The sequence below is a fragment of the Podarcis pityusensis genome, assembly GCF_964106645.2.
Source record: "Podarcis pityusensis genome assembly, chromosome: W".
NCBI lineage: Eukaryota > Metazoa > Chordata > Lepidosauria > Squamata > Lacertidae > Podarcis > Podarcis pityusensis.
This window is the reverse complement of record NC_138045.1, coordinates 20,827,970-20,851,657: the sequence shown is the minus strand read 5'-3', so window position 1 is coordinate 20,851,657 and position 23,688 is coordinate 20,827,970. Positions and strand designations below refer to the sequence as shown.

Here is a 23,688-nt window from a genome sequence, read left to right as displayed (position 1 = left end):
GCTGATTGCTGTTGGATTGCAGCGGAAGGCTTATTGTTTACAGATTCTTGGAAGGGAAAATTCCAGGCAGCTGGGCTGACTGCCAGGTGCAAAGCAGCTAGTAAACAGGATATAGACTTTTGGATTTTCCAGCCAGTGTGGTGTAGTGGTTGAGAGCGGTAGTCTTGTAATCTGGGGAACCGGGTTCGCGTCTCCGCTCCTCCACATGCAGCTGCTGGGTGACCTTGGGCCAGTCACACTTCCTTGAAGTCTCTCAGCCCCACTCACCTCACAGAGTGTTTGTTGTGGGGGAGGAAGGGAAAGGAGAATGTTAGCCGCTTTGAGACTCCTTAAAGGGAGTGAAAGGCGGGATATCAAATCCAAACTCTTCTTCTTCTTCTTCTTGTAGCTGAAGCTGCAGCTTGGGATTAAAGATGGCTCTGTTCTCTCAGAAACTGAATAGCCAAAACTGGCTAGAATGGTCATTTGAAATGGAATTCTTGCTGGTGGGAGAGCAATTATGGGACTTAGTCCAGACCCCAGAGCCTGTTGCTGTACAATCACAGGGGAAGAAGGCGGCAATTCAAAGTGATTTGAAGCAGCGTGTGATCAGAATTTTGGCAGAAAATGTGGACGCTTATCTTGAGCCAGTCCTAAAGGGTGCAGAAGAACCAAGGGTCGCTTGGGAGTCACTCCGGAAAGCTTGTGAAGCTGGGGTGGGAAGCAAGGACCGAGAATTGGTTGCACCAAAGGGGGAGAGCCAAGATGAAGCTAGCCAAATTCTTGAGAGCTCATCGAAAGCTGGGAGGAGCTTTGAGCCACAAAAGGGAAGAGAAGGGACTGTTGCTACTGATGCTGTTGATGATCCTGTTTTTGCTGCAATGGCTGTTGCTGATGGGGGGAGTGAAGCTCAGAAATCAAGCACCCCCACTACAATTGCTACAGAGGAGAAAGCTGTAGCTCAGAACGCTGTTCGTCAGGAGACACCATGTCAGGAGAAAGGAGCTAGAGGGAGCTCTGTAAAGCCTGAGGCGTCAAACAAAGGTCATACCCAGTCCCAGGCAAAACCAGATATGGCTTTGATGTCACTAAAAGCCACATCATCAGTGGAAAACGCTTTTGTTATCGACACAGGATGCACGCAACACATGGCATCACGCCGAGACCTGTTTTCTACGTTTGAGAAGCAACGCTTCACTGTGAAACTGGCCAACGGTCAGGAAATGGAAGCAACCGGGATCGGAACTGTGTATCTAGAAAGCCTGAACTTGACTATAAACAATGTTTATTTTGTTCCTCATTTAAAGTACAATTTGCTGAGTGTTTCTCAAATCTCTAAGAAGAAACTGGTGCTATCCTATGATGAGGAAAGTTGCAAAATCTACAAAGATGGAGAGCTGTAGCTTTCTGCAAGAGAGAAAGATGGACTGTATCTGTTAACTTTTGATAAAAATGATTATAAAATGTGCACAGCATGTGAATCTAAAATGCTTTCTCTTGCAGGTATCTCGAAAGAAGACTCGAGAGGAAAGGCAACAAAGATTAACAGAGTTTTTCAGCGAGTGTATGCTGATGTAATTGGTCCTTTAGCACCATCTAGAGGTAATGCAAAATACTATCTTGTATTTGTTGATCATTTTTCTCAATATGTATGGATATACATTTTGCAGAATCCCAGAGAAACCTTAGAAAGGTTTAAGGAGTTTTGTGATAAGGTTAAGAGTGTTCATAATGCTAATATTGATTTTCTTTTCCCAGATGAGAAGCCAATTTTTCTTTCACAGGATTTTCAGGATTTCCTTGAGAAGCAAGGGATAGAGCACAAGGTTGCTGTTTCTGAAGCTGCAGGGAACAAAACTGTTTGTGTAAAAGTGAACAAACAGTTGCAGAATGGCATGAAGGCACAATTGCTGAGTTCACACTTGCCACATGAGTTTTGGGCTGAGTCTTTACCTTGTTTTTGTTACACTTGGGTGAGAAAGGTTTCAAAGGGTATGGAATGTTCTCCTTTTGAGAGGCTGTTCCAAAGAAAACCTTCTGTCACACATTTTAAGGTTTTTGGGTCTCAAATCAGAACTGAAACTCCAGATGGGGTGGCGAATGCCAGAGGCATTTTTGTGGGTTATGAAAAGGGTCTCTACAGAGTAATTTTGACTGAATCTGGTCAGGTGATTCTCACAAAATTTCTAGAAAGTGCTCCTGGACAGGAGAGAGTAATTTTTCACACATTTCCCACTGATGACAATTCAGATGATGATTTTGATTTTTCTGATTATAGTGGTACTGAAAGTGACACAGAAAGCTCAGAGAGTTCTGTTGACACAGTCATTGAGAAAGGTTCACACACAGAAGCTAGACCTTCACAAGTGAAGGATGAACCACTGTTTACTATTGGAACTGGTTCTCCAAAGAGTCCTGAGACTGAACCAGTCAGCAAGGAGGATCAGCACCTCATACGCAGGTCTGAGAGAATCACAAAGGGCGTACCACCCAAGAGGTATTCTCAAGAGTTTGCTAGTTCAGCTGTTGCATGTATTGCTATTCTTGACAACTCAAGCCAGGTTAAGGGTATGTCTATTTTTTTTTTGGAAATAATATTTATTAAGGTTTCAAAAACAGAAGATTACATAGATAAAAAGAAAAGAAACAAAAGAAAAAAGAAAAAAAGAAAAAATACAAAATACAGAAAAAAGATAAAAAAACTTAAAAACAAATCAATCTTTCCATACCTTACATTTCATTTCCTTGTTTCCCTGACCTCCTCTCACCTCTCTTTTTTTTATTTTAGTTCAATTGGTTAATTCAGCAATTTCTTTCCCTCTTTGTTTTTGTCTTAATCCTTTAACTTAATATATTATAGCTTTGGATTCTCACCTATTAACAATCTATTTTTACATACACCTTTATAACATTGCTGCTAAAACCACTTAACTTCATTCTGACATCATTCTAACATTCATTAATTTTGCAGTATTTCTGTAAATAGTCTTTAAATTTCTTCCAATCTTCTTCCACCGACTCTTCTCCCTGGTCTCGGATTCTGCCAGTCATTTCCGCCAATTCCATATAGTCCATCACCTTCATCTGCCATTCTTCCAGAGTGGGTAAATCTTGTGTCTTCCAATATTTTGCAATAAGTATTCTTGCTGCTGTTGTGGCATACATAAAGAAAGTTCTGTCCTTCTTTGGCACCAATTGGCCGACTATGCCCAGAAGGAAGGCCTCTGGTTTCTTCAAGAAGGTATATTTAAATACCTTTTTCAATTCATTATAAATCATCTCCCAGAAAGCCTTAATCCTTGGGCACGTCCACCAAAGGTGAAAGAATGTACCTTCAGTTTCTTTACATTTCCAACATTTGTTATCGGGCAAATGATAGATTTTTGCAAGCTTGACTGGTGTCATGTACCACCTGTATATCATTTTCATAATATTCTCTCTTAAGGCATTACATGCCGTAAACTTCATACCTGTGGTCCGGTTAAGGGTATGTCTAAGTCAGAGACAAAGACACAACAGGGAGTTGCTAAGCGTAACACTACATTTCCTAGCTAACGTAATGCAGATGCACTCATTCCTTGGAAAACAGACAACCAGAGAGTTTCATTGGTGAAACCAGTGGCGGGTAGTTCCAAGGGTGGAACTGAAACAATAGGGGATTGTTATATGTATAACAACTGTTTGTTTTCTTCTCTGGATCAAGCTTTGTCCGCAGCTAACGATGATTCATATGGGGGAGGATGTCAGTATATGGAAACATCGCAGCTGCAAACAGCCAGATTGTTGACATCACATGATGTGCCTATCTGTGGGAAAGAAGAATTTCCCAGGAAGTTCACAGGCTGGAAAAGTCTCTGTGAAGAGTGTAATTTGAAACCTTCCGTTTGCTTGTGTACAGGAAGTTTGTCAGACGTGCTGGAAGAACTGAACTGAAAGGACATGTTTTTCTGTAGTGCTGTAATGTCAGAAATAAACATCATGTAAATAGATTTCTGACTACTTTTCTTTCCCCTGCGGAAGCAGGAGGAGGGGTGTGCATTTTACCCACGCTTGGGAAAATGTCGCCTATCAAAATCTCCCTGGTCTGTCTGGATATCAGCCAGAGGAGGTTACCGGTAAGCAAGCTCCGAAATCTGTGAGAGGGGCCAGCCTCTGTGGAGGGGGCTTACAAACCGACAGCTCATACCCCACAAAGATCATTTTCTTAGACCTTGGCTCTGTCAGTTTGACCAGCTCCGGCCCATCTGGAACTGGTACAGGCTCGTCTTATCTTGAGCCCAAGCAGAGTAGTCCAGCAGCAAAAGGATAAGCAGGTAAATGTGCTACATTGCTAAAGTTTATTTACACTCTGTGCTGAGAGGATACAAACATGCATCCTTCCTCTGTGAGAGCAGAGAAGCAACTTCCTCTCGACACAAAGAAAGCTGAGAGAAACACTGAAAAACAGGAAACCAGTGTACGTCATATTCAGTCTCCCATTCCCGTGGGAACCCAACAGTAACTCTGACTGTGGAATGTAAACATTTGTCTTATGACAAGCATTTGCTGCTCAGTGAGGAAATAGAAACCAACATCCTCCCCCTTTCTGTGAACATCACTGGGCAGCATGTTCGTACAATCTCAGTACAAACCCAACTTCTGCACATAGGTACAGTGTTGATCCCTTGATACAACCTTGGACAATACATCAGCAGGAATTTCATTACCTGGCATATAGGACACCGTTACGAGTCCCTTCTGAACACATTCCCTAGCATGTTGCAACTTCAATTGTAAGTGTTTCGTGTTTTGCTTACAACCTTCAGAATTCAGCAAAGCCAAACATGCTTTGTTGTCTTGATAAACCTGGATTGGACATTTGACAGGAATTTTCATGTCTTTGCACAATTGTAACAACCATTCACAATCCTTAAGTGAATAAGACAGTGCATTCAGTTCAGCTTCACAAGTACTTAAGCTAACTGTTGTTTGCTTCTTGCATGACCAATCAAATAGACCCTGATTGTACATGTAGCAAACTCCAGACGTACTTTTCCTGTCTGTAGTGTCACTTCCAAAACTTCCATCTGCAAATATTTCAAGACCACGAGACTTCTGATTGTTAAATCTCAGTCTGTAATGCATAGTGCCTTTCAAATAGCGAGCTATGTGTTTCAGAGCTTTCCAATCCTTAACAGTAGGATTGTTGACTTGTCTGCTTAGCAAATTACAGCTGACAGCAATGTCAGGTCTTGAACATCTGGTAATGAAGTTCAGTTTGCCTAGCACACTTCTGTACAGTGTAGTGTCAGAAAATGCTTCTTCAGTGTCATGTACCTGATAACCTGTTGTCATCGGTGTTTCTACAGGGTTAGCATGCATCAGGTTTAGTTTGCTTAACACATCAGCAATTTTCCGTGACTGGTGTACTAGAATGTTACCATCTTGATCTCTCTCTATTTCCAGAGATAGGTAGTTGTTTACCTCACCAAGATCTTTCATGTAAAAGTGCTCTTTCAGTTGAGCTAGGGTGTTATTGTACATTGTGACATCCTTCCAAAAAGAACAAAATATCATTAACATAAAACAAGCAATACAGCTTCTTTTGCCCCTCCCCTTTGACAAATACACATGGATCAGCTTTCCCTTGCTGAAAACCTAGAGAAAACAATACTTCAGTAAGTTTAGTGTGCCAGCACCGTGCACTTTGTTTGAGACCATAAAGGGACTTCTTCAGAGCACAAACAAATCCCTGTTTTACCTGTACGCCATCAGGTGGAAGCATATAAAGAGATTCACCTAGAGAGCCGTACAAAAACACTGTATTCACGTCGTGGTGACTAACATGTAGATTCTCTTCTGCAGCAAGCTTGAGCATAAGCCTAATGCTCTCATACCTCACGGTGGGTGAGTAGGTCTCGTGATAGTCTTCACCTGGTACCTGTGAAAAACCTCTGGCTACCAATCTGGCTTTGTGTCTTTATTGTGTCTTTATTTGAGGACCCAAATAATTACCGCCCAGTCAGTCTGACATCAATACCAGGGAAGATTCTGGAGCAGATCATTAAGCAAACAGTCTGTGAGCACCTAGAAAGGAATGCTGTGATCACCAATAGTCAGCATGGATTTCTGAAAAATAAGTCATGTCAGACTAACCTGATCTTGTTTTTTGACAGAATTACAAGCCTGGTAGATGAAGGGAACACAGTGGATGTAGCCTACCTTGATTTCAGCAAGGCATTTGACAAGGTGCCCCATGATATTCTTGTAAAGAAGCTGGTAAAATGCGGTCTTGACTATGCTACCACTCAGTGGATTTGTAACTGGCTGACTGACCGAACCCAAAGGGTGCTCATCAATGGTTCCTCTTCATCCTGGAGAAGAGTGACTAGTGGGGTGCCACAGGGTTCTGTCTTGGGCCCGGTCTTATTCAACATCTTTATCAACGACTTGGATGATGGACTCAAGGGCATCCTGGTCAAATTTGCAGATGACACCAAACTGGGAGGGGTGGCTAACACCCCAGAGGACAGGATCACACTTCAAAACAACCTTGACAGATTAGAGAACTGGGCCAAAACAAACAAGATGATTTTTAACAGGGAGAAATGTAAAGTATTGCACTTGGGCAAAAAAAATGAGAGGCACAAATACAAGATGGGGGACACCTGGCTTGAGAGCAGTACATGTGAAAAGGATCTAGGAGTCTTGGTTGACCACAAACTTGACATGAGCCAACAGTGTGATGCGGCAGCTAAAAATGCCAATGCAATTCTGGGCTGCATCAATAGGAGTATAGCATCTAGATCAAGGGAAGTAATAGTGCCACTGTATTCTGCTCTGGTCAGACCTCACCTGGAGTACTGTGTCCAGTTCTGGGCACCACAGTTCAAGAAGGACACTGACAAACTGGAACGTGTCCAGAGGACTACTCTATGCTGAGAGAATACAAACATGCATCCTGCCTCTGTGAGAGCAGAGAAGCAACTCCCTCTCGACACAAAGAAAGCCGAGAGAAACACTGAAAAACAGGGGACTTCCGGGTTAGCGCCTCTGGCAATGGCGGATTTCCTCTGGCCAGGAGGAATCCGCTTCGTGAGAACCAGGGTTTGGACCGCCGCGGCAAGGCGGAGACCCACTAAAAACCACAGGCGGGAGAAGCCTGTGCACGTGGGATTCGGCTGGCACCTTTTGCGCCTCCCCTACTCGCGGGGAAACCCGGTTTCGGGGATCCAGAGCGACGTGGGGTGAATGGCGCGGTGCTTCGAATCGACTGCTCTTTTCACGGAGTGAAGCCGCATTGCTGTTGCCGGAGAGCGCTGACTTTTTCCTGTGGACAATTGGATTTTAAACAACTGCCCGTGAGTAGAATGGAAAATTGGATTATGAAACTTTTTAATTTGGCACTGAAGCGGGAAGGTCTAAACAGGAAGTCCACCTTCCGCTTTTGTAAATAGATTGAAGCAAAGACATTACAAGCTAGAGTCTGGAAAGTCGTTTGTAAAGGACTAAATTTCCATCAGCTAAAATCACTAAACCCCCCTTGGAAGCAGGAGAAGAGGGGGGAATCTTTTTAGACTGTTTAAACCTGCAGAAGAGAGAGTAAAGAAAGATAAATTTCCACCGTCTTGATCCTGGGAGCGGGGTGTCAGAGACAGACACTTTGGGGAAGTTCATTGACTGTGGATAAAACGTTTTTGACAGATAGTTAAAAAAGAGAAACATATTGATTCCAATGTTCCCTTTTGCACTTAAAAGAAACAAAATATCTGGAAAACGAAAGGAACTTTGTTGCTAGATCTGCTTTTAAAAAGATGGATACAAATAGAAATTGTTTCCTCTAGAGGGAGCTTGTGAAACTGTTGCTGGAGTCGATCTGGGGAATTCTACAGCTGTAGAGATAAAAGATCGTGGGAATTAGACACCGACCTTGAACAAGAATGTGCCCAGAAGAAGCTTTAGTGCTTGCTTTTTGCAAGACAAGTGCTTTACTGGAACAGCTACATGAGAAGATGGATTTGATGACTGTTGCAGTTGGAAATTTTGGACAAACAGTGAATACTTATATAGAAACCACTCAGGAATTAACCCAGGAATGTGCTTTGACAGAGCAAGTGGTGAAGAAGATAAAGGAGGAGGTAGTTGCTGAACCTCAAGTACCAGAAATGGAGAGAGCTGCGGCCTTGCAGGAACATAAGTTGCTGTTTTTGACGACTGAATCTGGAGAAAGTCAGATTTGGAGAGATGGAGTACTGTTTGGTCTGGAGATGGGAAGTTGGATAGATCCCCCTATGCAGGGATGTTTTGACTTTTCGGATCTGGCTTTGGGCCAGGGGGAGTTTGGAGTTGTGGGGGCCCTTAACCTTGGAGGGACTTTGAAACATGCCTTCAAATATCTTTTGGATTCCAGTGTCGACTATGGAGAATGGGCTGACTTGTTGAGAAGGGATAAAGATATTGTCAAGTTGGAGTCTCCCCGAGAGAAAGGAAGGAAATTAAGAATAAGATCAGCAGAAGATAAAGTAAAGTGCAGGTATAAACAGGAAGAAGACCTGCAGAAGGGACATGGAAAAGACTTAAGAGCCTCGGATAGAAGGTCACCAGGTTGATGGACTAGATGGATGGGACAGAAAGGACTGACAAAACCCGAGACCAGGAAGAAGAGACGACGGATGAAGATTGGAAGAAAATTTTAAATATTCACCTAGAAAATCATTGTAAAATTAATGAGCATTAGAAAAATGTTGGAATGAAACTATTTGGCTTTAGTAGAAATGTTAAAAAGAATTATGTATAAATATGTTTTGTTAAAAAGAATTAGGTATAAATAAGATTTAAGTTTTAAGCTTTAGGGTTTTTTATGGTAAGATAAGGTTAAAATAGATTAAGGTAATTTAATGACAGAATATTGTGAAAGATGAAAAGGATTTGCTGAGATAATTAATAACTAGAATACAAAAAAGGGAGGTGTGAGGAGGTCAATGAAACAAGCAAATGAAAGATAAAGATTTGGGAATATTGGATTTGCTTTTAAATTTTTTGTTTATTTTTGTTTTTTGATTCTGATGTATTGTGTGTTTTGTTTTTGTTTTTTTGACTTTTGTTTTTATTGACTTATATTGTTTAATCTTTCTTTTTGTCTACCTTTTTTCCTTTTCTTTTTTCTTGTTTTTTCCTTTCTCTTTCTGTAATTTTAAATTCTCAATAAATATCTTTTTTTTAAAAAAAAGAAAAGAAACACGGAAATACAGGAAACCAGTGTACGTCATATCCAGTCTCCTATTCCCGTGGGAACCCAACAGTAACTCTGACTGTGGAATGTAAACATTTGTCTTGTGACAAGCATTTGCTGCTCAGTGAGGAAATGGAAACCAACAGGCTCACCCTTCCTGTGCAGAGCCTTTGGAATGAGGACCCAGGCCTCACAACCAAACACACGGAGGTAATGCACCTTGGGCTTCCTACCGTGCAGCAGGAAATAGGGTGTGTTCCCTACACTTGAATTGTACACTCTGTTCTGTGTAAAAACAGAAAAACGCCAGGCTTTGGCCCAAAAACGCTGCGGTAGCCCTGCATCAAAAATAATGGTGGACACTGCTTCCTGCAAAGTCCTATTTTTCCTTTCCGCAATTCCATTCTGTGTGGACTATGGGGCGCGGTCAACCTATGGCTGATTCCCTTCTGTCGGAAGAAATTCTGCAACGCAGACCCAGTGAACTCCGCCCCCCTGTCACTTTGAAAACTTTTCACCTTGGTGGAGAAGGTTACCTCTACTGCTGTGATCCAATCTTTGATCAACCCAGCAGCCTCTCCCTTGTTTTTTAAAGAAAAAACCCAAGCCGATCTCGAGAAGTCATCGACCAGAAGAAGAACAAACTTTGAACCCCCCAGGGACTCTACAGACATTGGACCACACAAATCTGCATGAACCAATTCAAAAGGACTAGTGGTCTTCCTTTCTGACTTGGGATAAGAGCATGTGACAACCTTCGATTGTTTGCAGGCTCTACAATCCAGGAATTTATCACAAGCCTTAAATTTACACCCTTCTGTTAATTCAGGGGCTTTTTTAACATAACTCCAACCCAGATGCCCAAATCTTCTGTGCCAGAGATGAGCACAACCACTATGTGGCGCTACATTCACACATTGCACCCTTGCTTCCTCAGTGGCATCATCAGTAACAACTGGCATCTGTACAGTAAATAATCTGTCCCTGCATTCCACAGTATACAGCTCCTTGCCATCCCTGGAAAAAGAACACACGTTATTTACAAAAGATATACAGAAGCCATCTGCTACTAAAGCAGATACACTTAACAGGCAATTTGCTATCTCAGGAACAACATAGGCCTGAACTTCATGATCAAGAAAAGAACAATAAAGCATCCCAGTCTGTGTGAGTGGCCGTTTACTCCCATCTGCTAGGGAGACATAGCGACCAGTTTTTACTTCCTTGCAGTTTCAAAGAAGGCCAGAAAAGGGAACGAGGCAATGCGTCACTCCACTGTCAATCACAATGGAGAGAGTGTCTTATCGCTGAGCTTCCTCAAGAATTGCCATAGCAACGCTCTCCCCTCAATTGTCCCCCTGGCTGGGGCCTTTGCAGGTGTCCTGCACGGTTGCCACAGCAACACTCTCCCCCCGACTGGGGGCTCTGCCAATGTCCTTCACAGCTACCGTAGCTGCAGCAAGATGAAAGAACGATGACTTGTCTTTGTTCTCTGCACCTCCTGTGCCTTTTGAAGCTTTCCCACGTCTCTGCTGCTGAGAACCGTCTCTTATCAGCTCTTTCTGCAGCTGTGCGACCTTGGAGCTTTTTGCAGAACAAGGCTTCCCACGGTCTGCCTTCGACTCTTTGCAAAAACAACTCTCGGAGACTTTTGGAGACAAAGGCTTTCCAGAGCTTTCACTGCTGACTGCCCCCCCCCCCCCCACTGCTGGGAGCAGAACTTCTGCCTGCACCCTCTCTGCTGAGTGCAGGGCTTCCAGAGAAACAGCCTGCCACTGCTTTCCTCACAACTCTCGGCCTCTCTCCCAGTACATCACACAGATGCATTGAAGTATTGCCACAGCTTCCATCAGGAACAAGCACAGACACAGTCCCTTCTGCCCTCACTGGGCTCAATGGGCTCTCCAGGCTCACTGCCCTCTGTGGGCTCTTTCCAGCCCCCACTAGGCTCACTGAACTCACTGGACTCTCAGGGCACGAGTTTGCCCCCTCTGGTGTCACTTCAGCCCTCTCTTGGCCCTTGCCTTTCACTCCGGCCTCACATGCCTTTCGGAGGGATTCCCAAGCAGCTCTTGGCTCTTTGACACGCTCCACAAGTGGCAAAAGACAAGCCTCAACACTTGCTTTGAAAATGCCCAGCACACGCTGCTCCTCCTCTTGAGCTGCAGCCATCTTTGCCTCAGCCTTCCCACCAGCTTCAGGCGTTGGGGGGTGCACACACTGCCACAGCTGTTCCCCCAGCAAGAAGAACTTCATGCGAACAGACCACTCACTCCAATTAGTCCCACTTAGGCTCTCAAAGGGAACATGACACATCTGGGGCTGAGCCATATCTTCCCTGCCTTCTGTGACTTGAGTACTTACTCAGTCTGCCAACTGGGTTTCCGAAGAAGGCTCTGCTCCCCTCTCTTCACCAGCGACCTCAGAAACTGTCTTTGCTTCCCGGCAGGAGATCCAGCTGGCAGACGTCTCTCTGCACTCCCTTCTCATCGCTTAGCAACCAAAACGTCAACTTTCCATAACCTTTTGGACTTCTGCCTGTCCAGTACGCTTCCCTGCGCCAAAAAACACTGCTTTCCCTCTCAGTGCAATCTTCTGGGAAAACACTTCAGCTGAGGCAGAAGTAGTAGCAGAGATGCAGCGGCGTTGCTGTTGTGGGAGAATAGGGAGTGAAACAGTCCAGAGACAGAATCTTCTAATCTAGAAGCTTTATTATTTACAAGCAGTAAATTGTTCCGTCCGAGCTTTCACACATCTTTCTTCTCATAGTTCAAACACACTCCGACTCAGCTCTGACTGAAAACGAAACTAGAATCACAGAACAAAGAAACTGGGACGTGACATCCTGGCTGACTTCTTATAGAAAAAACCCTCCCTCAGACACGAAGCACCAAACTCTATAAGTTAACCCTATAATCACCAAACTCTACAGATACGCAACGTTCTTTTTGTTCCAGATGCTGCACATAACCTACTGAGTGTCTCGCAGCTGACTGAACAGGACATAGACGTTTCCTTCAAGAAGAGGAAGTGCACCATCACCAAGAAAGATGACTTTGTATTGCATGCTGATTATGTTGATCGTTTGTTTGTATTGCATTATGATGATTCTGTTGATGTTGTGCAGGATGAAACTTCTTGTATTGCAGATACTAACAAGGTTTTGCATGCCGGATGTATTCATGATTATCACAGGAAATTTGGTCATTTAAACTTCGAGGCAGTTTCCAAAATGCCTGCTTTAGTTGAACCCTGCAGGTACCACATGAAGTGTAAGGCATGCGCAGCAAACAAGGTCAAAATGGCTGCAAAAGGTAAGGTGTCTAGTAGACAAGCTACAGAACCATACCAGGTAGTGCATGCTGATCTCGTTGGTCCTCTAACACCCTCTTTGGGTGGAGCCAGGTACTTCATGGTCCTCATTGATTTATTTTCCAGGTATATTCATGTGTTCAATCTCAAGCAGAAATCAGAAGTGTTTCCTAGGTTCAAGAAATTTTGTGCTTGGTTGAAAAATGTGCATGACAAACAGGTGAAATGTTTGTTTACAGATCGAGGGGGAGAATTCACTTCTCAGCAGTTTGAAGCTTTTCTGACTGGGAAAGAAATTCAACATGATCTGTCTAGTCCTCTTTCGCCATGGCAGAATGGACTTTGTGAAAGGGCAAGCCAAACATTGCTTCAAGGCTTGAAAACCTTGCTGCATGATGCCAATCTTCCAGAGAGTTATTGGGCAGAATCGCTCAGCTGTTTTGTTTACACTTATAATTGCAGATTATCATCACCGATTGGTTGTACCCCCTATGAAAAGATGTTTGGCAAGAAACCATTCATCAAGCACATGAGAATTTTTGGTTCTGTCATGTGGGTTCACACACCACAAAGCTCCAAGTTAGGCAAACGTGGTTTGCATGCTATCTTTCTAGGATATCAGAAAGGTTATTACAGAGTAATTATGACTGACTCTAAGACAATTAGGCTCACTAGAAGTGTTGAGTATAATGCCAAGTGGGGGGAGAATGTGGGAATTTTCCAATGTTATCCTGAAGAATCTGAGGATAAACAGCAGCAAAACTCCACACCCACTGATGAAGGTTCTGATTCTGAATCTGAAATTGAAACAGATGGTTCAGAGGATTTCAAGAGTGCCAAGGCCTCTATGTGACCCTCTGAAGGCTCTGATCGAGAATTGGAGGAACCACTGTTCATTATAGGCCACTTTTCTCCTAAGAAAGAAGAGGAGAGTGTTGAAGACCTACGTCTGATTCGCAGGTCTGAAAGAGCCACAAAAGGCAGACCTCCAAAGAGATTTGCTAATGAATTTGCTAAAGCAGCAAAAGCTGTAACTGCTGTTAATAGCCCCAAGAAGGTATTTGAACCTTCAAGTTTCCAAGAGATCCAGGCTTTGGACTCGAAGGATGCTGAGCCATGGTTAAATGCCATGAAGGCTGAGCTTGATTCCTTAGAGAGGAACAAAACACGGGAGCTAGTTCCAGTAGTCCCAGGAATGAGGCTGGTTAGCAGCAAATGGGTATTCAAAGCAAAGACAGATCAAAATGGCAAGATAGTCAGACACAAAGCCAGATTGGTAGCCAGAGGTTTTTTACAGGTACCAGAAGACTATCACGAGACCTACTCACCCACCGTGAGGTATGAGAGCATTAGGCATATGTTCAAATTTGCTGCAAAAGAGAATCTACACGTTTCTCATCACGATGTGAATACAGCATTTTTGTATGGAACCTTAGGTGAATTACTTTATATGCTTCCACCTGATGGCATACAGGTAAAACAGGGATTTGTTTGTTCTCTGAAGAAGTCCCTATATGGTCTCAAACAAAGTGCACGATGCTGGCAGTCTAAACTCACTGAAGTGTTATTTTCTCTAGGTTTTCAGCAAGGTAAAGCTGATCCTTATGTAGTTGTCAAAGAGGAAGGGCAAAATAAGCTGTATTGCTTGTTTTATGTTGATGATATTCTTTTCTTTTGGAAGGATGTCAAAATGTACAATAGTGCCCTAGCTCAACTGAAGGAGTACTTTGACATGAAAGATCTTGGTGAGGTAACCAACTACCTATCTCTGGAAATAAAGAAAGACCAAGATGGTAATATTCTAGTACACCAGTTACAGAAAATTGCTGATGTGTTAAGCAAACTAAACCTGATGGATGCTAACCCTGTAGACACACCGATGACAACAGGTTATCAGCTAGATGACACTGAAGGAGCATTTTCTGACACTACACTGTACAGAAGTGTGCTAGGCAAACTAAACTTCATTGCCAGATGTTCAAGACCTGACATTGCAGTTAGCTGTAATTTGCTAAGCAGACAAGTCAACAATCCTACGGTTAAGGATTGGGGACTTCCGGGGGCGGCGCGAACGGCAATGGCGGTCCTCTTCTGAACGGGAGAGGAGGCTCCGCAGGCAACGGGTCGTCCGCTACGGCGAAGCGGAGACCCATTCTGGAAAACCCCAGGCGGCAAGAGCCTGGGGTCTTGAGGCTCGGTGGGCGCCTTGAGCGACCCTCCAAGCGCAGAAGGAACCCCGTAAGGGGCTCCGGAGCGCGGAGGGGGGTTGCGGCGCTGAGAGCTGCTTCACAGCCTGAGGAGCGAAGCCGCGCTGCTACTGTCGGTGAGCGCTGATCCCTTTTCCTGCTAAATTACGGATTCGGACGAAAAGCAACTAACTTGTGAGTAAAAGACTGAGTCACTTGAATTTAGAGACTTTAAAGGGAAAATTTAAATTGGCTTGAACTTGGCTGAAAGCGGAGAGACGTGGAAGCAGGAAGTCCGTCTTCCGCAGCCATTGAACTTGAAAAAAGCAATCAGCTGGAGGAGTGGAGGCTGAAAGAAAGAGATCCTAAGTTTTACAGATCTAAGCATCTATTGAACTTGCATCTTAAAGTAAAGACTTTAAGCTAAAGATTTGGGATTTTTACTTGCACTTGACTTTCCTCCTTTTATTGGATTACAAATTAGAAGGTGAAACCCAGAGTCAGGAGCTGCCTGAGCACTAAGGGAGCTGTCAGTACTGCAGATTTGGATACTGTATATTGGAACTTGAAACAATCTGAGGGTATTGAGACCTTTTAAATTTGAAACATTCTTTTTGGAGATAAATAAGCACTGTCTGTAACAAAGTGACCATTTATAAACTCTGCTAAACATTTGTATTTGAAGGTTCTTGGACATTAAATTAGACTCTGAAAGACATTTTAAGCTCCCTCTAGAGGATTGGATTAAAACAGTGACTTTACATGCACATTTTACTTTCGATTCCCTTGTTGTTTGCTTGCTCTGGACCTTTCCATTCCCATGGGAACAACTCAGTGTGACCTTGACTGACAGATAACGTTGGAATGAGTGGCACAAGAAAAAGAGGGAGAGCTAAACAAACAACTTTAACAACTCTAACCTCAGCCTCACAGACACGTAGATCATCTGTACCTACTTTGCCCTCAGAAGTGGAGGGAGAGGGCGAAGCAGAGCAGTTACAATTGGAAGATATGGCCTCAGGAGCATCTGTTTCTGTTCTAGACAAAATTTTTGAAAAATTGGAAGCTTTGGACAAGAAAGTAGATGCGCAATCAGCAAAGATTGACAAAAACACAGAATGTCTAAATAAATTAACTACACAAGTGGTACAGAATGCACAAGCAATTGGACAGTTAACGGAGGCCTCAGCAGAAAATCGGAAATTGGCTGAGGACACCAGACAAAAATTAGAGAACTTAGAGCAAGAGGTAAGACCACTCACTAAACAAGTTGGGGAACATCAGATTTATCTCTCCATGATAGAACTGCGAAATCGTGAGAACAACTTAAGGATTAGATCACTACAAGAGGCAGAAGAAGGACATCTAACTGAGTTTTTGACCAAAGAATTCTCCAAGTTCTGGAACTTGGAAGAAAAGAACTTTAAAATCGTGTCAGCTTTCAGACTTGGAAGATTCATAAAGAAGGAGAGGCCCAGAGACTGTTTGATAACATTGAGATCAAAGGAGGAAAGGGATAAGATCTTGGGACTACATTTTGTAAAATCACTGGAGGTTTTGGATAGAAGAATTGAAATCTATAAAGATATCCCAAGACTACTGCTGGATCTTAGAGCCGCCTATTCTGAACTTGTTAAACTACTAAGGAGCAACGCAATTCCATTCAGGTGGGAATTTCCCCAAGGAATATCTTTTACCTTTAGAGGGAGAAAGGTTAAAGTAAGAACACTGGAAGAGAGAGACAAATTTCTGTCTACATACGGAGAGGACCTTCAAAAAGGAATTGAACTACCTTCTGGGCCTGAGGCAACGCCAGTACCAACATCAGCACCTGTGGAACCTGAAGATCCTGAGAACAAGATACCACCCCTTGAAAAATAACCAGATAATTCAGGATGTCTCTGCAACTGTTGAGCTGGAATATTAATGGTTGTAACATTCCGGAAAAAAGGAAGAAAATATTTCATATATTAAAAAAAGAACAATTGGACATTATTTGTTTACAAGAAACACATGTGACGAGGCTCCACAGAAAAGTGTTAATAAATAAAAGATTGGGCCAGGAATTTGTATCGTCGGACAAAGTTAAGAAGAGAGGCGTGGTGATATATGCAAAAGAGAACCTGTCACCTAAATTCCTATTTAAAGATGAACATGGAAGAATTTTGGCTATTGAGATACAATATCAAGGAGAGAAACTGCTGATATTAGGAATCTATGCACCTAATGAAGGGAAATCGGAATTTTACAAGAAGTTGCAGGAGACAATGCTGGACTATCTAGACTATAACAACATCATAATGATGGGAGATATGAATGGGGTCGTATCAACTAACATGGACAAGTCACAAAGTCAAAATGTTACAAAAGACAGCAGACTACCTAAAACCTTTTTTGAAATGACTGACAATATGGATTTGATTGACATTTGGAGGACAAAGAACCCACTAGGAAGAGAGGGAACATTCTTTTCTGAAGCCCAACTGACCTGGACAAGAATCGACCAAATATGGATTTCTAGAGGCCTGGCACCTAAGGTCAGAAAAGTGGAAATCTGCCCAAAGACCTGCTCCGACCATAATGCAGTAAAGATGGATATGACACTATTACCAACTGGATCCTTTAGATGGAAGATGAATGACAATTTGTTTAGAGATCAGGAAATTACCAAGAAGGCCCAAAAAGTTTTGAAGGACTATTTTGAGATAAACATGAATAATATGGTGGAAAAAAGAACAATCTGGGACGCAAGCAAAGCTGTAATGAGGGGATTCTTGATACAACAGAATGCAGTAAAGAAAAGAACACAAAATGAGAAAAAAGATAAGATCTTGGATAAAATAAAAGAATTAGAGAAGAAATTAAGAGTGAATCCGAAGTCACAGCCAACTCTGAGAGAAATTAAACTTTATCAAACACAATATTCTAAATTGATAAATCAGGAAATTGAATGGAAGGTTAAATTAATGAAACAAAAAACGTTTGAGTCGGCGAATAAATGTGGAAAACTGCTAGCTTGGCAGTTGAAGAGAAGACAAAGATTAAATACTGTTACAAACTTAGAGGTTGATGGAAAAAACATCCAGAATCCAGTGGACATCAGAAAGTGTTTCCAGAGATACTTCAAAAAATTATACACCCAAGGGCCGCAAGATGATGTTGAGATTAAACAATTTTTGGCAAAAAACGGACTATCTAAATTGTCACAAGAAAATAGGACAATCCTGAATTCTAAAATAACACGACAGGAGATCGAACAAGCCATCCAGAACATGCAACTTGGCAAATCTCCAGGACCAGATGGGCTGACCTCCAAGTACTACAAGACATTAAAAGACTATTTGATACAACCTTTGATGGAGGTCAGCAATGAAATTATGGAGGGGAAGAGGGCACCGGAGTCGTGGAAGGAAGCGTTCATCACATTAATACCAAAGTCGGAAGCTGAAAAGACACAACTTAAGAACTACCGTCCCATCTCTCTTTTAAATGTGGATTACAAAATATTTGCAGACATTTTGGCAAATAGATTTAAAAAAGTTTTAAATGAAGTAATTCATAAGGACCAGGCCGGCTTTCTCCCAGGAAGACATCTGTTTGCTAATACAAGGAACATTATTGACATTTTGGAACTTTTGCAAACAGACATAAATACAAAAGCAGTTTTAATTTTTATAGACGCGGAGAAGGCCTTTGACAATATCTCCTGGAAATTTATGATGGGAAATTTAAAAGAGATGGGAGTGGGACGGGGTTTTGAGAATGGGATTGAGGCGATATATTCAGAACAGAAAGCTAAACTGATAGTTAATAATGTGGTTACAGAAGAGTTTAAAATTGAAAAAGGGACACGACAAGGTTGCCCTATTTCCCCTTTGTTATTTATTTCGGTTCTGGAAGTGCTATTGAACATGATTAGAGGGGATCGGTTGGTGGAAGGAATTCAGGTCGGTCAGAAACAATATAAATTAAAAGCTTTCGCAGATGACCTGGTTTTGACCTTGCAGAAGCCAGAGCCCAGTACGAAAAGAGTATTACAACTGATTAATGACTTTGGTCGGGTGGCTGGATTTAAACTAAATAAACAGAAAACTAAGGTTTTGGGGAAAAATTTGACTGATACAGAGTCAGAACGGTTTCAGAATGAGACGGAACTAAATGTGGTTAAAAAAGTAAAATACCTAGGGGTAAACATAACAGCAAAAAATCTAAGTCTATTTAAGGACAATTATGAAAAATGCTGGACAGAAATTAAGAGAGACTTAGATAGTTGGTCAAAATTGAAACTTTCTTTGTTAGGCCGAATTGCTGCTATCAAGATGAATGTATTGCCAAGGATGTTGTTCTTATTTCAAACACTTCAGGTTTTGGACAAAACGGAGTGCTTCCAGAAGTGGCAGAGAGACATTTCTAAGTTTGTCTGGCAGGGCAAAAAGCCCAGAATTAAGTTTAAGATATTAACCGATGCAAAACAAAGAGGGGGCTTTGCCCTGCCAGACTTAAAGTTGTATTATGAAGCCGCAGCGTTCTGCTGGCTAAAAGACTGGCTACTTCTTGAAGACACTGATGTGTTAGATTTGGAAGGGTTTAACAACGCCTTTGGATGGCATGCATATTTATGGTACGACAAGGTTAAAGCAAACAAGGCCTTTAAGAACCATATTGTCAGAAAATCATTGTTTAATGTCTGGACAAAATATAAAGACTTGCTGGAAAATAAAACACCAAGGTGGCTTTCACCTTTGGAAGCCAAGGCCCGAAAAAGACCCAATATGGAGGCTAAATGGCCAAAATATTGGGAAATACTAGAAAAGGATGGAGACAATTGGAAATTGCAGAGTTTGGAGAAAATGAAAGACAAAGTGCGAGATTGGTTACATTACGCTCAGATTAAAGAAGTTTTTAAAAATGATAAGAAACTAGGGTTCCAGGTGGAGAAATCGAAATTAGAAACAGAATTGTTAGAACCAAAGATTAAGGTACTTTCAAGGATGTATAACTTGCTGTTGAAATGGAATACACAAGACGAAACGGTTAAATCGGCTATGATAAGGTGGGCACAGGACATTGGGCATAATATCATGTTTGAGGACTGGGAGAGGTTGTGGAGTAATGGATTGAAATTTACTGCATGTAACGCTCTGAAAGAAAATGTAATGAAAATGATTTATAGATGGTATATGACCCCAGTCAAACTTGCCAAAATTTACCACCTGTCTGATAATAAGTGTTGGAAATGTAAAGAGTGTGAGGGAACGTTCTTCCACCTCTGGTGGACTTGCCCTAAAGTGAAGGCGTTCTGGGAAATGATTTATAATGAACTGAAAAAGGTATTTAAATATACCTTTACTAAGAAACCAGAGGCTTTCCTTTTGGGTATTGTCGGCCAAGGGGTGGCAAAGAAGGACCAGACATTTTTTATGTATGCAACAACAGCAGCAAGGATACTTCTCGCAAAACATTGGAAAACTCAAGATCTACCCACACTGGAAGAATGGCAGATACAACTGATAGACTACATGGAACTGGCCGAAATGACCGGCAGAATCCGTGACCTGGGAGAAGAGAGGATTGAGGAGGACTGGAAGAAATTCAAGAACTATTTACAAAAGTATTGTAATTTGAGTGAATGCTAAATAAGATGCTAGATCAAAATAATTGAGCACCACTAAATTTAGAAGTTTTTAAGAAAATAAGTAAGACTGTGAAATTTAGCTCCTTCTGAGAAGTATAAGATTATGAAATATAGAAGGGATATAAGAATTTAAATAAGATGATAAATTGCTGACAAAACGTTACAACGATGAAAGTGGGAGCGGGAGATGTGAGGAAGTCCAAAGAAAATGTGAAAATATGTTAAGATCAATGTTATACTGCTTATTATGTTTATTTCTATTGTAAAACCTAATAAATTGCTTTAAAAAAAAAAAAAAAATCCTACGGTTAAGGATTGGAAAGCTCTGAAATGCATAGCGTGCTATTTGAAAGGCACTATGCATTACAGACTGAGATTTAACAATCAGAAGTCTGGAGGTCTTGAGATATTTGCTGATGCGAGTTTTGGAAGTGACACTACAGACAGGAAAAGCACGTCTGGAGTTTGCTACATGTGCAATCAGGGTCTATTTGATTGGTCGTGCAAGAAGCAAACAACAGTTAGCTTAAGTACTTGTGAAGCTGAACTGAATGCACTGTCCTATTCACTTGTGGATTGTGAATGGTTGTTACAGTTGTGCAAAGACATGAGAATTCCTGTCAAATGTCCAATCCAGGTTTATCAGGACAACAAAGCATGTTTGGCTTTGCTGACATCTGAAGGTTGTAAGCAAAGCACGAAGCACTTGCAATTGAAGCTGCAACATGCTAGAGAATGTGTGCAGAAAGGACTCGTAACGGTGTCCTACATGCCAGGTAATGAAATTCCTGCTGATTTATTGTCCAAGGTTGTTCCGAAGGATCAACACTGTACCTATGTACAGAAATTGGGTTTGTACTGAGATTGTACTGACACGCTGCCCAGTGGTGTTCACAGAAAGGGGGAGGATGTTAGTTTCTGTTTCTCACTGTGCAGCTGCTTGGAGTCACAGGACTGTGTTTACATTCCAGGGCTTCCAGACTGTTGGCAGTCTCACGGGAAGGGAGACGGGATGTGACGTTAGTGGTTTCCTGCTTCCTTTGTTCCTTTGTTCAGTTGCTCTCTGCTTTCATAGAGAGAGGATGTCTTTTCTGTTCTGCGTAGTTTAGAAATAAAACTCTTTAAAAATGTAGTTCATACGATCTCATCCTTCCCTGCCGGGAACTCTGCTGATTGAAGAATGTGCTTGGAGCCTTATCAAAGGCTTGAGGTCATTAATTGTTTGTCAGAGGCGGTTTCAAAGGCTCGTTCAAACGGAGCTCCCGACAAGAAATACATTAGAAAACAAAAAGAAAAACCTCCTAGCAATGCTTGATTTGTAACATAGAACGCACTCTCAGGACATTATTCCCAGAATGATCTACATTTTGAGAGGAATTCCAGTTCATTTATCTAGTAAACATTTATGTAAAACGAACTCCTTAATTGATCTTCTTGATCCTCCATTTCTACTAATATTTTATAAATTTCACTGGTTCCCCCTTTTATAACTGTATTTTCTTCTTTATCTCGTGTGAGAAGGCAAATAAATTTAGGACAAAAATAAAAAGCAAGGGGAAAAAAATAATGCTATTATTTTTATTCTACTAAAAGGCCACCACCATTATATTTATTTATACCTCTCACCTTCCTCCAAAGGAGCCCATTTGGTGCTGCCTGCCTCTGAAATGTTCCTTTTCCAGCTGGTCATTATAAGAATCTCCATGCCCAGGAACAGTCTACCTCTGAATACCAGCTGCTGGGGGCACAGAATGGCTGTGGCCCATATGTCCAAGAAAACTTCCCTCACTAGAACGCAATGCTGAATTTGAGGGAACCTTTGTCTAATCCAACAAAGCAAATACGTTTTTATAAGGAACCAGGCACTTTGCATGTGCACAGAGTGTCTTTGCCTTTAGGTCCCTTGAAGAAAAGTTGAATTTCCCAAGGGAAATTTCTCTCTGCAATAATCAACAGTGCTATTACTTTGGGGAAATTGACATCTTGTCACGGCAAACGCACCTTGAGGTATTGCTTGGCGTGAACTTCCTTCCATCCTTTTCATTCTCCTTCCAGGGACCAATCCAGTGCACTGGCAGATGTTCCCAGGAGCACCAGCAAAAACAGAGGGACTGTTGAAACTGCAGACATGTCTTTGTCTGGAAGAGATGGGCAAACAGCACCATCGTCAGGTATTTGTGTTTTTTTTAATATATTTTTTTATTCTTTTTCCATAACAAATTATACATCCAAAACATCTTTTTTTACATCCAAATTCCTCCTTATTGACTTCCCTCCTCCCGCCTGAAAAACCTTCCTAGTACTTACTTTCTCCACATTTCTTAAATTTAATTCACCATATTATTAATTAATTTTTTACAATCTAACAATATTCCTACCTTTTCTCTTCACAGAGCTTCCTTAAAACTTACAAACGTTATCTGATTATCACTTAATTTTTGCATATATTCAGTAAATTTCATCCAATCTTCTGTAAATCTTTGATCACGTTGGTTCTGGATCCTTCCTGTTAGTCTATCGAGTTCCGCATAATCCATCATTTTCATTCTCCATTCTTCAGTCGTAGGTAACTCTTCTTGTTTCCACTTCTGGGCCATCAAAGTTCTTGCTGCTGACACTGCATATAAAAATATCTTCCTATCTTTCTTATCTATCTCATTACCTATTATTCCTAGTAAGAACGCTTCTGGTTTCTTTACAAATGTATATTTCAATACTTTCTTCAATTCATTATAAATCATTTCCCAAAAGTTTTTAACTTTTTTACAGTCCCACCACATATGGTAAAACGTTCCTTCCTTTTCTCTACATTTCCAACATTTATTACTTATCTTATACATCTTTACCGGTTTTACAGGTGTCATATACCATCGATACATCATCTTCATTACATTTTCTTTTATAGCAGTGCACGCCGTAAATCTTATTCCATCTTTCCACAATTTTAACCAATCGTCTATTTGTATATTTGTATATTATATCCAAAATCTTTGGCCCAGTCAATCATAACCGATTTCACCTCTTCATCCTTTGTATACCATTCCAACAATAATTTATACATTCTTGCTAAACTTTTGAATTCATTATTCAATATTTCTTTCTGAAATTTAGACTCTTTATCAGCAAAACCTCTTTGTAGCATATCTTTCTTAAACATTTCATTAATTTGAAAATAATGCAGCCAATCATTAACATATTCTTTAAACTCTTCATATGGTCTTATTTTCCATTTACTTCCTTCTCTTTCAATTAACTTCTCATATGTTGCCCATCCCCCCCCTCATATTAATTTTCTTTACACTCATTGCCTCCAATGGCGATAACCAATATGGAATTTTTGACTCCAATAAATTTTTATACCTCTC

At 41.5% G+C, this 23,688-nt stretch overlaps 1 pseudogene across 1 annotated transcript in view; it reads right to left on the bottom strand.

Moving 5' to 3' along the window:
* LOC308467794 (cathepsin L2-like) overlaps positions 1 to 22,453 on the bottom strand; it is a 62,655-nt pseudogene extending 40,202 nt beyond the window's left edge. The window contains exon 1 of the transcript XR_013991567.1: positions 22,325 to 22,453. The product of XR_013991567.1 is annotated as a cathepsin L2-like (transcript). The remainder of the gene's footprint in view (positions 1 to 22,324) is intronic.
* Positions 22,454 to 23,688: the final 1,235 nt, after the last annotated feature.